We start from the raw sequence: 14523 nt of genomic DNA, 5'->3' as shown, positions 1-14523 counted from the left end.
TGGAGATGCGTCAAATTAAAAAAACAATCTTTGGACAGTCGGCACTTTTTTGCAGTCTGTTCCTAACTGCCTGCCGCCACGAATTAGGCGGGAAATAATTTCTTGTCATGCAAGCCCTTAAAAGGAAGCCAAAGTGTCCTTGAGGAAGACCTTTGCTCACCGACTCACACATGGCCACACCTTAACTCATTCAGTGCCATTGACGGTTATAGACGTCAAAGAGACAGCGAACGAGTGCGTCAGTTCAACACCTAAGTGCAAAATAAATGCAATTATCAAAGGTTAGGGCAACTGCTCGAGCCTCTAACGGGGGAGGGACGTCTATTGTTTTACTTCTACGGCGTTATGTCGTTGTCCCGCCATGAACTCGGCCGTTTGTGCCTGTCAGCGCCTTCCAGACAGCTTTTGCATCAGACCTCCCACGTCGGGCTTTCATCGAATTGGGCGACAGGAGTGTTGAAAAATTCTCCGGTTGATAGCAGATCTTAAAAATGGAAGGGCGCTGACTACAGGATATGACTCAAGAGTACGGCATCTGGAATATTGCTGCCTTCTTGATCACGCTGCACAGCTGGGCCCCTTCACTTATTCATGAGCTCACCCCCACACCCCATCAGATATTCACAAAGTTCGGCGTCAAACAACCAATTAAATCCTTCCGGCGACGTGCCTTGTGCCGTCTTATTGATCAACGCGTCACTCCGAGGTGGCGTTTTCCCGACCTCTTGGACTCGATCGGCAAAATGAACAACATGCCGCCGCATGGTCGCAAGCTAGGAGCGCTACGTCAAACCTCGGAAGCGGAAAAGTCGCTGGCGCATTTGAGTCAAAAATGGCCGACCTCGATCGGATGATGGCTAGATGTGTGTTTTTTCATGTACGCTTAATATATGTCTGTAAATGTGGCGATCGCTTACTATCGCTACTAGCTTGATTTTAGCACAGTCCCCTGGGACCTGTTTGAAGCTGCAAAGTTCAACCACTTGACACTTTTGTCTGAAACCGTTCAGCGGTCACATGACGAGGTCCGCGCAGGCGTTACCTTTTAGCTTAGCTTGTTTGGACTGAATTTACCGTTCCCGGGGAAGGCGTTTTGCCCATCTGTATGTTTACTGACAACTTTGCAAGCAAAGCGAGTCGCCGGGAGCCAGAAAATCGTTAAAACACTCCCCGCAAGCCGAGGCGGCACCTCGAGGATGATCACTTGCAGATAGAAGAACCTTTTACTGGCCCGGACACCGCTGAGAGTTCATTCGCGTCGACCGCCGAGACGGATGAGGAGTGCAAATATATTGCAGGCTCTAAAAAGAGTAATAGCTGGTCCGAGCAAGCCTCCCACACTCTTTGGCAATGGCTGCCAGACGGGGGAGCAAACGTTTCCCTTACTGGGAGATTACGAATATACCGCTTGTTCGTAAGGCAAAGGACAAAAGAGAGGTGGGGAATCGGGCGAGCTTGTTTCTAAACGCTTTTTCTTTGCCTTGAGGTTTTTTTTTTTGGGGGGGGGGGGGAGTGAGAGCTTCCCCACTCCACGCTTGTTGTTATGTCTGGTAATTTTTAAAGCCCAGTTAATAACGAGCGTGCGTGAGTGTGTTAACGAGGTAGGCCCGATAGTGGGGCCAGATGGCAAAGAAAGTCTGTTTAATTAAAACCATTCATATTTCAAGAGCGAGGGCCGCAATAACGGAGCTGGTCTTAGGCTTGATTTCCCTAAACGTGGCGGAGGGATACATGGTTGTGCAAAGCAGAAGGCACCAAAGCATGAACCATCCCCCTCCCCAAAGGTCACGGCCCATGTGTGCGCACATATTAAAACACACACATGCAAAAACGGCAAGCTGCATAGACCTCTATATCAACACATCTATATCAATATATTTATATCTATATATCTATACATCTATATATCTGTCTAGATATCTATATCTCTCTCTATCTCGCTCTCTCTCACTCTCTCCCTATCTCTCTTTCATATCTCTCCTTTTACACCACCTGTATTTTAAGTACGACTTAAGTACTGAAAGGTTTCTCTCTCTTTCTCTGTCTCTCTCTGTCTCTCTCTCTCTCATATCTCTCCTTTCACACATCTGTATTTTAAGTACGACTTAAGTACTGAAAAGTCTCTCTCTCTCTCTCTCTCTCTCTCTCTCTCTCTCTCTCTCTCTCTCTCTCTCTCTCTCTCTCTCTCTCTCTCTCTCTCTCTCTCTCTCTCTCTCTCTCTCTCTCTCTCTCTCTCTCTCTCTCTCTCTCTCTCTCTCTCTCTCTCTCTCTCTCTCTCTCTCTCTCTCTCTCTCTCTATATATCTCCATCTAATTCAACATTATCTCAATGTCTGTCTATGACGTTCCACATTATGTGGTGGCCTAAAGCTCTTAAATGTTCTGAAAACAAGATAATCTGGTTTGGTTCAATACACAAGATGTCAGGGAGGTCCTATTGTAAACAGTTTTTTTTTTTTTTCCTCCTGTAGATTTTTTACGGCGTGCCCCCATCCTATCCATCACCTGCTCCTTGGCGTCCCTATTTCGTTTGGTGATATTCCCCCAGGCAAAGCGACAGTAAGCGAGATAGGCAGAACAAGGGGACCCGGCGAGATAACGCCGAGCGAGGGAGCCGACAGCCGTGAGATGGCCGCCGAGCCAATGACTAACACGGCAGAACAGAAGCTCGGAAAGCAGATGGAACAGCGGGGAGGCGGGAGAGGCCCGGGCGATATAGAGGAGGAAAATTAATTAATGAATGTAAAAAAAAAAAAAGAAAAAAAGAGAGAGCGAGAGAGAGGAAGACGTAGAGGACGGGGCGAGGGGGGGGGGGGGGCATCGTGGGATAAGACGCCAGTGGGGAGTGGCGGCTGACAGAGAAGTGATTGATCACTGCTCAGCTGGAGCAGGCAGGTATTCAAATCATACCCTTGTGGCGCATCCAAAGGTCCGGTTTCCTCCTCACTGCCTCTGCACGCAAACACACATGAGCCATAAAGCCCCCGTTGTGCACCCCCAAAATCCCTCCCCATGGATTCCGGAGGAAAAGATGCGTCTCGCAGGAACAGACTATTTGGACAGACATACACAGTTTGTGTATATATGTACCTGTGTGTGTATTATATATATTTATTTATTTATATATATTTTAGTATTATTATATTAGTATTATATATATATATATATATATATATATATAGTATATATATATATATATGACACACATATATATATATATATACACACACACATATATAAATATACACACATATATATATATATATTATATATATATAATATATATATATATATAATATATATATATATATATATATATGAGCCAAGAAATCCAAATGCAATAGCAAGCCAGAGAGTCAATTTCTGAACTTGATGGCCCCTTACTTTTGTTTAAAATGCGAATACATGCTAAAATGTGTTCAATCGCCGAGTGGTTTTTGAGTTGCCGCACAACTCAAACACACACACAACACAGTTTGTCATGGCGCCGCACAGACATGATTGTGTTTTTAATGAGGGCCTGCAGTCATGTTTATGTGCAGTCAAGCAGAAGTCTGGCTCAGATTCAAACAATTGCCGTCCCCCTTTTTTTTTTCTCCGGCTAGCACAGCACGGCTATAGCGTGCAATAACAGGTGTTGCGTTTTTGTGCGGTCCCTCCCACCAACATTATTTTGCATGTGTGAGGGGGTGGAAAGGGGCGTGTCATGCATTGTGTAAGGAAATGTGAATAAGCTGTACCGACATCGTTGTCATTCCTTTGAATACCTAATTATGCCAAGACTGCGCATATGTTGCTGCACACACACACTCACACACACTCACGTGCACACACACAAATTAAGTCTGTGTGTGTGTGTGGTATTCTTTTCTCACTCAAGTTGGATGTGCTGCAATAAGAACACACACACGCACACATTGAGGCGTTCACACATTGTGTAGGTTTGATACTTGGACGGCGGCGCCTCATGCATTCATTCATGTCGCCGGCAAACATATTTCACAGCGGAGGAGAGGGATGGCGAGGCACATACGCTCGGTGCATAATAACTCCCGGGAACAAGTTTCTCCTGCTACATTTGCCTCACGCGTCGCCACGACAACGAGGCCACACACTAGAATTTGCCATGATTGTCAAACACCACGCGTTTGTCTGATTGGAGCTCGGAGCGGACGTAGCGAAAACGAATCCCTCGTTTTGGCGAAGAAAAATATGAACAGCCGTATCTTCCGTGTACACACACGCCATTTATCACATTGAGTCCATTCCCCACTGGACGGAGATTACACACCTCCTTCCTCGCCATTGTGACCTTTTAAGATAGGAATCACCAAAATGTGTAGACACGTTTTTTTTTTTTTTTTGGCCGGCCCTCGCCGATGTTTGCGCATGTTCTCGTCCTAGCCCTCGCTTTGTATTATGTATGCGGCTGCCGGGCCCGCCGGCTGCTTAACCTCTGACATTTGAGATACTTGTTGAAATAAATAAGAAGTTCTGGGCCGAGAGAACAGCTCGCTGCCCTCACGCTTCCGAGACGGCGACAGATGTTCCTATTGTGACGGTGAACCGATGGCTCGTTGGCGTTATGAGACTTCAATCTGTTTCATGTGACCCTGTTGAGCTTTTCGGTTAAATTAAAGATGAAATTGCAAAACCACTACCTAAAGAAAGGCCCCCGCTAGCTAGCATACTAATGGTAATTAGCATCTACATCGCACCGGTTTAACCCATTTGACAGCTGATTGATCACAAATAGGTCAAGAAGGGTCATATATTCTTTATCCTCGGCGCAGAGCAACTGATATGAATGTTAAGTTCAAGGCAAGACAAAGAGACAAGGACTGCCAAGAACGCAAGTGTGATTCATAATTTCTCTACCATCAGTCTGTCTTATACTGCCCCCAGGTGGTCAAAGTGGGCACACTTCAAGAGTCATATTTTTAGAGTGGTACTTTTCCTTATCAAAATAAACCGTTCAACCATTTTGTTGTTTCATTGTAGGAGTCTAGATCGGATTAATGGCGTTTCCATTCATTCAATTGGAAAACGATGATTTCGGGCGTATGCCATCAGTCAACGTTCCGGAGCTTCTCCATTGGGTTGAGGTCAGGGGGATGATGACAGTGGCCACAACACGAGTTGTTCTCTCACAACAGCCAAAAAGCCAAAGATTTGATTCCTCCCTCCTTTTTATTTCCTTCAGATTTATTCCAGGGGTCCCTGCTCACAGAGACAATTACTCCGGTGAAGAAATCCTCTGCAAGAGGATGGCTGATTACACAAGTATCTAAATATTGCAGGATGCTCATTATCTCCTAACCCTGAGCCATCCCCCCCGCCCCCCTATCCCTCCCAAAGAGGGAGAGCGGATGGCGTTAATTCCTTCCCGTGGCGGCGCGGAGTCTTCTGCGTCCGACAGACTTTGACACCAAAGGCCGCGGCGGCTGCGGTGGCCGAGCGACGCCCATCACGCGTGTTTTATGAAGGCCGAGCGCTGCCTCGGTATCAGTGGCGCACGGTAGCGCACGTCCGTTAGGGCAAAGCAAATTGTGCACATGCGTGACCCATTTGAAAGGCGACGGCGTTAAGCGCGTCGCACGTACAGTACACAAGACGCCTCTCCCAGCCGTCGTCATTGTTCCCGCCGCCTTGCCCTCCTTTCTCGGATTTGGAGTCGCAGTGAAAACGTTGTCAGCAGTATGCAAAGACGCTCGCAGAACACAACCCGCTGACGGCTCCAGAATTATCACGGTGGGGATTGGAGTGGGGGGGGGGGTGCTCAGCTGCCATTTTCATCTGCTATGAATATGCATCCAAAAGCTGGAATGGAGCAGCAGCCCCGCCATTTTGGCTGTTATTTTGTTGTAGGGCTGAATAATGAATCAATTTCATATTGGCATGGCGAATTTTCAAATCGCAAAGGCTACAATTTTGGGGTCAGCAACTCCAATTGAAGTAGCTGACCCATCTTTCTTAATATATATAATAGATTAGATATTGGAGAAAAAAAATAGCATGACATAATAATGTACTAAATAAAAACATGATATCGTCAAAAATAACTTAAAAACAAGACATCTTCAAATCCTCTTGGCTCATCAGTACGGCACTGATAAAAGGCACATGATCAAGAATATGACCGCAAGGATTGTGTTGCTGCACCGTTTGTGTTCAATCTTAATGAGTTACAGCACACTGCGACACAGAAGCTAATTAGCATGAGCATAAACCTCACAGAAGGCAAAGTTATGTGGCTGTTCCAGATAAAGAACACAATCGCTCGCTAATTAGCATTAGCATGAAGCTCACAGAAGGCAACGTTATGTGGCTGTCAGATACAGGACACAATCGCTCGCTAATTAGCATTAGCATGAAGCTCACAGAAGGCAAAGTGGCTGTTTCAGATACAGAACACAATTGTTTATTTCTGTAGACCGTAAAGTCGACCTGGTGGCGCAAGCGTCAAACAGCCCGCAGCGTCGTCTTTTAAATAAACGGGCCAATGTTTGCCCCCGGAGACGAGACGAGTCGAGCGCAGCGGCGTAACGTGACTCTGGCCCCGAGCCAGGTGACTTTAGGGTGAGCTTTACACACAGATTAACCCTTAGAACAAACACGCTGGGAACACACCTGGCAAAGTTTTTGGACCGGCGCCTTCCTGTCTTTTTGTTTGTGACCGGGCCCGCAAACTAATGGCCCACCTGCGACGCTAAACCAATCGCGTTGGTTTTTTTGTCTGCGGCTTAATCTGCGCCCGAGGCCATCACTTTGCCAGACGGGTCGCAAAAGCCTCTCAAAGGGCCACGAGGGATCAGATTGAAGCAAGTGACGAGCGCATTTAAGTGGAGCCGCCCGCCTACGTCAACTTTTTTTTATCTCGGGGTTCTGGGGGAAAATCCCGTCCGAGTGACAGATTGGGTTCACGTGTGCGCTGTGTGCCAAAAAAGTTTGATTCATTATCCACGCTCTCCGAAAGTAAAACTGCCCATCACCTCACGTTTGAATCAGAGCTCAATCGTCTTAATCCGTGACGGATTGCTCGGACGTGCGCGCACATCGATTCATAAATACAAAGTTGTGGAAAGAAGAAGAAAAAAAAAAACGGAGGCCGATTTAACTGACGGGAGTTCGGCTTAATCTTCGTCGAAAGCAAACGCAGATTAGGACGGGAGCAGATGGTTTTGGGAATAAAAATGGCATTTCTTGATTGTTTATGATCTGGCCTCCCCTCTTTTATGATTATTTTTATGACTGCCTCCGCTTTGGGGCGACTTTACAAGAGTCTTTGGAGCATTATCCAGGCTTAGACCCCGCTGACCAATTCCCCCAAATGCTCTTGTCCTGACTTTTAACGGCATCAAAGTCCTAATCCATGTCAATACATATATGCCGACGCTAATCCCGCCCCCCCGGTTTAGGATGCTTTTCTTTGGCCGACCTCGATGGAGGACAAAAGTATCAAAGGTGGAGGAATGCGGGCGGAAGCATAAACGCAGTCAGCTCCTCGAGCGAGGAAAGCTATTTGATTTTGCAACCTGGTCTTTTTCTTGCTAAGATTAATTGTGCGCCATCCGAGCACCGTTTTAATCTGAGGAGCGGCTGATGCAAATATAAGAGGGTAGGGAAATAATGAGAAACAAATAAGGCGAGAGCACTTGGCCTAATGAAATGGAACGTCCGACATGATTTTTTTTTGGGCTGCACATTTTGGTAATGAAATTCCTTGGCGGTGCTACTAGAGAAGAAATCTGTTGTAAGCCATCAAGGTGGGGCAATTGCGCATCAATTTGAGAAATGCGAGAAATGGTTGCGGTCTGAATTGGAACCGGGACACTCACTTGGCGGCCATCGAAAAAACAATCAAACTGACAATCGGGTCCAATTCGTCATCAACATATGCAACGACGCGATTGGCCGATGTCACTGACAAATGATCCTGAGTAATTATTAACGATTGTAAATTTGAAGCCGACACATCCCGATAATCTCAAAGACGACACACGTCAAAGTTTTGTCATCGGGTGGGCTCTCTCTCGTGCGGCGGCGGGATTTAAAATTCTGTTCAGATTTTCAAAGTTACCGTGCGTGTATGTGCGCGCATGCCCGTGTGTTCCTTGCTTGAGGCACGAGCCAAATGTCCACCGTCTTTGAATGTGACTTATCTTTTTAGGGACTATAAATACATGTCATTGTCTATTCTGATACGAAGAGGCAAGCGTTTCTACAGCTGCCTCTCTTTCTCCCCACTCCCTGCGTGTGGGCGTGCAATTGCAGATTTTATTTTCCCTCTCAATCTGCGAGCAGAAAAAGGGGAGGACGGAAAAGAAAAAAAAAAGAGATGCCAACTATTTGAAGCGCAGACAACCGGCGAAGCAAGGGCTCCTTTTGTGTTCTGCAAATGCGTTTTTTCTTGTTTCAACTCCGTCCAACACCCCCTCCCCCTTGGAGTCCAAGCACCACCTGTCCCCCGCCCAAGTCCAACACCTCCCCCGCATAATCAGCCACCACGCTACGGTCAAGGCGTTTGCCGAAGCCTGATTGTCATCACGCCGAGCGAGGAACATGCGTGCGGCCAATTAGAAGGTAGTCTTCTGCAGCGCGAGAGAGAGAGAGAGAGAGAGAGAGAGGGAGGAGAGAGGAGAGAGAGAGAGAGAGAGAAAGAAAGAGGGAGAGAGGGAGCGAGAGAGAGAGAGAAAGACAGCGAGAAGAGAAAAAGAGAGAGAGACAGAGCGAGAGAGAGAACGAGAGAGAGAGAATGAGAGAGTGAGAGAAAGAGAAAAAGAGAAAGAGAGTGAGAGAGCGAGAAAGAGAGAAGGAGAAAGAGAGGGAGAGAGTGAGCGAGAGAGAGAAAGACAGCGAGAAAAGAAAAAGAGAGAGAGCGAGAGAGAGCGAGAGAGAGAGCGAGAGAAAGAGAGAGAGAGCAGCACATTATGCAAAAATCAGACTAATTAACAATACTTAAGATGGTCTAGTTTTGAAATGTCATGACAGTTTCTCACCAAATGTCGTTTTCCCACCACAATCTACATGTGTTTTACACTGACGCTTAGCTTTTATTCGCAGTGGCTAACAAAAGTGCAGCGTGGCGAGTCTTGTCTCAGCGAACCGATTGAGCGCAGTTCATAAAAAGGCTCATTGGCAAATACGCACACTTTTCCCTTTTTATTCCCGTACTGTATATGGAACAGAACAGCATTGAAGACCGGCGGGAGTCGCAGTTTTTCCTGGTCGCCGGCTGTAATTGGTCAGCGATCCTTCATCGCGGTGGCTTTTAATTGAACTTATGTATTCAGCTTCAGCTCGTGCAGAAGATGATATAGCGGCCCGAGCAATAAATGTCCCCCCGACTCGTCTGTGTTTACAGTCCTAAATGGATTAGCCTCCACGGGCAGCTGTGCGTTAACCTGCACACGTCTGTTCCGGGGATCCCTCGCACCTCCGCGACGGCCTCTAACCGCCAGCCGCCTCGGCGCGTCGCTAATCGCGTTAGCATCGATCGCGCCGCTGTCCTGCCTTTGACCTTGCGGTAGCGCATTTCGCTTCAGGGCTCGGCCACCGGCCCGTTCGAGTCCCAGAGCTCGGCCGAGTGCCGTTCGCATTAGATCTCCATCGACCAATACCCGTAGCCGAAACGAGCGGTACGCATTCCCCCGTATGCTAACGTCATTTCGACTTGTTATGAACAGAATGCTTCTTTTCATCACATCACGGATGAGGTCGCCCACTGAACGACGTAAGCCCGGGAAATGAGGCTTGAACTTTTCAACGAGCATAATTAGTCCGCCTGGAAGTCCATCCCCATTTCTGACACCAATTTTTTTCTCCCCCTACTCATCTCCAGTTCAGAACTGTAATCCCTCCTTTGAGGATGTATGAGTGCTATTTTTTTTTTCTCTGTTGTCGTAGAATATTCCTTCAATTAGATTTGACACAATAACAGGCTTAAGCTTCCGGGAATTTTGAGTTTCCATGCCTGACCATTCTCCAATTGTGCATTTAGTGCGGGTTTGGGTGAACGATACACGTTTTTTGTGTAATTTCGTTCATTTCTAGATATTAAAAATACTCTTTCCATTTTTGTATTCGCTCCTCACGAGTTGTTTAATCGTCCCAGAATAAAATAACTGTCATCAGTAAAGAAGATGGTTCCATGTAGCTTCGACGCATTTACCAAATCATGAATTGTTTGGGGTTCAAGAATCGATCCTTGCGGTACTTCAGAGGTCATATCACAGGGTGTATTTATACTATTTATACTATTTATCTGAACAGATTTGTTTCTATTTCCTTCTGTCAAATCTGTACGCCGTTTATTTTGTAGGCTAAGGTTGTCGTCAGCAAGTTGCGACAGAGATAGCGAGAGACCCGAAAAGTCCCCCGATCAAGGTTGCGGTGCATTGTAGGTTAATCTAGAAGTTGCACCTGAAAGCTAAAACATGGGCAACTTTTTAAGTCGGGCATCATCCATCAGTCAAAGTGAAGCGGAGAAAAACGAGCGACAGAGGGCAGTTTTGGCTGAGTGCCTCCGAGGTGTTTATTTGTCTTGGCTGATGACAGCCCCACCTGCTTTCCTGACACGCGTTTCCGAGCCAAGATGCGTCACGCATTAAGAAATAACTCGACCTTATGAAGTGTCTTGAGCTCGCAGACATGAAGGGCATCAGCGTGGGCCAACCGGACATCTTTTCCGGCCTCATTTTGCTTCCTCTGCTCCTCAATTGAAGCGTTGAAGGTTTCAATTAGAAAGCAACGCCGACTTTGGCCGCAGACACTCGTTTAGAAAGGTCACAGCTGTCCGTCGGCTTCATCCCATCTCGTGTGAAGACTAATTTAAAGCTCACTTCAACTTGGAATGGCTGACCTCGACGGAGCTGATCTGCTTGCGCCCAAGGTGGCGCACTGCGAGTTCCCACTGTGCTCGGCAGCCGTCGTTTTGAATTAGTCGCTCTCGCGACTTCATTCAGTCGGACGACTCCCCGAGCGCTCCTTATAAAACGCTGAAGCGGGCTAAATAGCGTGCGTAATATACAAATATTTCTCAAATCGTGCCTGTGTACTTTGCGAAACACTGAAGTGGCACCGACATTGTAGATTAAAGGGGACAGCTGATGGAAAATTTGACTTTTTGACTTGCTTGCATACGAATAGTTTCTGGAGCAGGTTTATTGAGTCGGGATTCTGTCATTTTAGTCAATGTACACAGAGGATAAAGAATATATGCCTATCCCGCCAGTTTTTTCTGAACATTTGCTACTTCAAGAGGAGTAAAACAGTTAGCATTGATGCTAGCCAATAGCATGTCAATGGCATTTCCATTATATATTAGCAATGAGCTAGTAGGGGGAGGTTTTTAAGGCAACGTCGTTTGGTTGAAAAATGTGCCGTTCTTTTTGTTTCACGTTTGGCTTGACAGTAAACTTCAAATGGGCGTAGCTGCAAATCGGCTTGATGTGGAAAAACTCGTAAGTTGGGGCATTTGTATCTCAAGGCATGACTGTAGTTAACCACAGTGGCAATACAGAAGTTTAAAAAAAGATTAAATAGAAGAATAAAACCTCTGCTTTGTTTTTTTATCACTACGGTGGTACTTGAATAGCCAAGTATTTTTTTTGAGGTAGTCCCCAATGTGCAAACCGAGAAAGGCTCTGCTTCAAACATTCAGGTGTATATTGTACAGCGTTCACCTTTTATAGCTGGATTCAAAGAAAGGGACTTTTTTTTTTTTTTGGTCTGAAACCCGAGTGGAAGGTGAAGATGACTGTGTTCTCAGATAGAAGCTATTATGGCAGAATGAAAAGGACACCTCCCCCATGTTTTAAGCTCATAGCAAGGTATGACGCTAATCGCTTCAGACTGGCGTGTCAGCACCGAGGGATGAAAAAGAGACGCGAGGGCGGCCGCCGCGTAATGGAAGGAAACGAGTCGACGCGTGCGACTCGTAAAATGGCCGGAGGGGATGCTGTTGGCAAAAGCGGCCCATTTGTTTGCGTGGCTTTGGTAAATATGTGTCAAGCCCTATCGCCTTTGCCGAGCTAACCGGCCGTGGCTTTCTCACTAGGTGAGGCCACGAGGGTACGCAGGTTAGGAGCGCTGACAAACACGCTTAGCCTACATGGAGAGATGCACTGAAAATCAGAGTGTTTGTTAAATGGGCCACAAATCAAAGCTGGATAATAGGGAGGTACAGCGAGCTGCTAACATAGTAGCTACCAAGGTTATCGCCCATTTGGGGCTTCTAAAACATCCCGGCAGATGACAGGAATAAAATGCTTGGGAAGACATTGAAGCGATGTCGCTATACACATGTAACTGGAAACCAAATGATCAATAAATTGTGACAAATTCCAGCACAGGGGGATAGAACGACGTGCGGCTAACTAGCTCGCGCCGCGGCAAAAGAGCACGTCGGGTTACCACTGCACCTACTGCTTTGCGTTATATATTTACGTAAGACGTAGAAACTTATTTCATATAAATATTTACTGTCATCGTGACTGTACTAATGTGTTAGTAGAAGTCAGCGATAGCAGAATATATTGTCACAGCCAATTACTACTGCACTTGCTGTTGTTGCTAATGTGTTAGCATGTTAGTATAAAGCTGGCAAAAAAAATGTATACTCAGCGACCACCAAACACATTGCTTTATTTTATATTTATGTGTGATATTTATGGCCTGGATGTTTGTTTTATACCAAAAAATTGTTGAATTTAAGATATTTCTGTAAGTTAGCGAAAGACAACGGCGCCGCGTCAGAAGGTATCGTCACGCGGCGCAAGTTCTGCAGGCAGGCTCGGTTACCATTTTTTTATCTTCATGCTTTATATTTTCATTCGGAAAAGATTCTTTATTGTGACTTCTACCGATTTCGCGTGGAGATTCAGGCTACAGCAGAACTTTGACAGAAAGCGAGCATGCGGAAACAAATCGGAATATCGCATCGAGTACACCAGTTTGCGAGGAGGACGCGGCAAACGTCCTGCCCCACTTTTCGTGTTGTTGTCCGTCCCTCCCTTTAAATAGACTCGGTCCCAGAGGGGCACGACCCCGCCCGGCCCACGTTCACCTTGAGACGCGTCATTGAAAGCTTTCCATAAAATGTCTTTTTTATCCTCTCCACTACTTTCATGTCAGCGGTTTCCCAAGCTTTACTGAACAGAGGCACATATTAAAAAAATAAAATAATCCACAGCAAACCTCCAAACTAAAATGTTACAAAACGTATCAATAGTGAAATTGACTGGAAATCACTGTAGTGGTCAATTCTGCGTTCTGGTTGGAGCCCAATCGAATTTGCAGAGAAGAGAAGAGGATATGAATCTTATCTTGCTGCTGCTTTAATTATTCCATCTTTGAGGTGTGTTCCTTTTTTGGGGGGGGGCGGTTATTAAAAGAGTGTCCATTTTAATCTAGGAGCGCTTCGGCCGCACAATGGCTAAGTAATTAAAGTTGGAATAATGAAATAAAATTGAAGGACCAGAGAAGCAAATTTGAGTTCATTTTCCGGTCACAATCGGTTCAGTTCTCCCTGACAGTTCCCGCGGGACTCGCCTCGAAGTTTAGAGAGCAACAACGGAGATACGACACTCATTCCATCAGCTTTTTTTTTTTCCTCGACTTTTTATGGAACGAGGCATTAGTCTCTGCGTCTCCCCGGCGAGGCGGTGATAATTGCCAGCTAGCCCGAGTGCAGCGGACTGCAGTGCAGCAGCTGCATTTACCACAAAGACACCTTTTATGGGATCAGAGTGGCTCTTTTAATGCCGGCGCAACTCGGCGGCCATTTATATTTGTTTCCAAAGCGAAAAATCCGTCTCAGGCAAACGGATATAACCTAGCGAAGGAAAGTTGGTGTTCGGTCTTCTTTGTAAAGTTTTTCCAACGTCCAGCAGAGGGCGGCGCTATTTCCGCCATCAGTGTATGACAGTGGCGTCCATTATGTCTGTCTCCCTGTCCCTCCGATGACCCGAGGTAACCCCGTGGCCCAACCCAAAATGCAAACAAACAGCCGCCGGTTCGGACACCTCAAAAGGTCGAGGAAAAAACAAAGAGATGGCGATGAGGAGGGAGGAACAGCAAAATGTGGATGTGCGGCGGCAACAGAGTGGAGGGTGACTGGGCGTGTGCGCGTGCGATACGCTTGAGGGATCGGGCCGCGGAGACAATGAGCTCATTAGTGCTTAGTCGACTATCTACTCTATGAAGACACCTCGTGAAGTCGGAGTTGCGTGATGGAGACTGCCGATCCGCTTCGCTTTTGCGTCTTCGAATTTTAGCTTAACGGTGCCGTTGGTTTTTGCACGTAGCCGAAAGACGGGATGATGTCGTTAGGCCCTCGTTGCAAAAAGCAGGTCACGAAGAAAGAGGGGAGGAAGAGGCGACTGAGGAAAACGAACCCCTCCCTCCCCCCCAAAAAAGGAGAAGAGCGACGTAGCCTCTACTTGATGCCGCGCGTGCAAAATCAAAATGGCTGCTGTGGAAAAGGCGTTTATCCTCGGTGAATGCGCCGTTCGCTGAGTCACGG

General features: G+C 46.6%; 1 protein-coding gene across 6 annotated transcripts in view; it reads left to right on the top strand.

Moving 5' to 3' along the window:
* Positions 1-14523, top strand: part of pcdh7b (protocadherin 7b) — a 72570-nt gene that overhangs the window by 38814 nt on the left and 19233 nt on the right. The window lies entirely within an intron of this gene.

This window comes from Syngnathus acus, chromosome 10, assembly GCF_901709675.1.
Source record: "Syngnathus acus chromosome 10, fSynAcu1.2, whole genome shotgun sequence".
NCBI lineage: Eukaryota > Metazoa > Chordata > Actinopteri > Syngnathiformes > Syngnathidae > Syngnathus > Syngnathus acus.
Note: the sequence above shows the minus strand (reverse complement) of the source record. Positions and strands in the feature narration are given on the sequence as shown.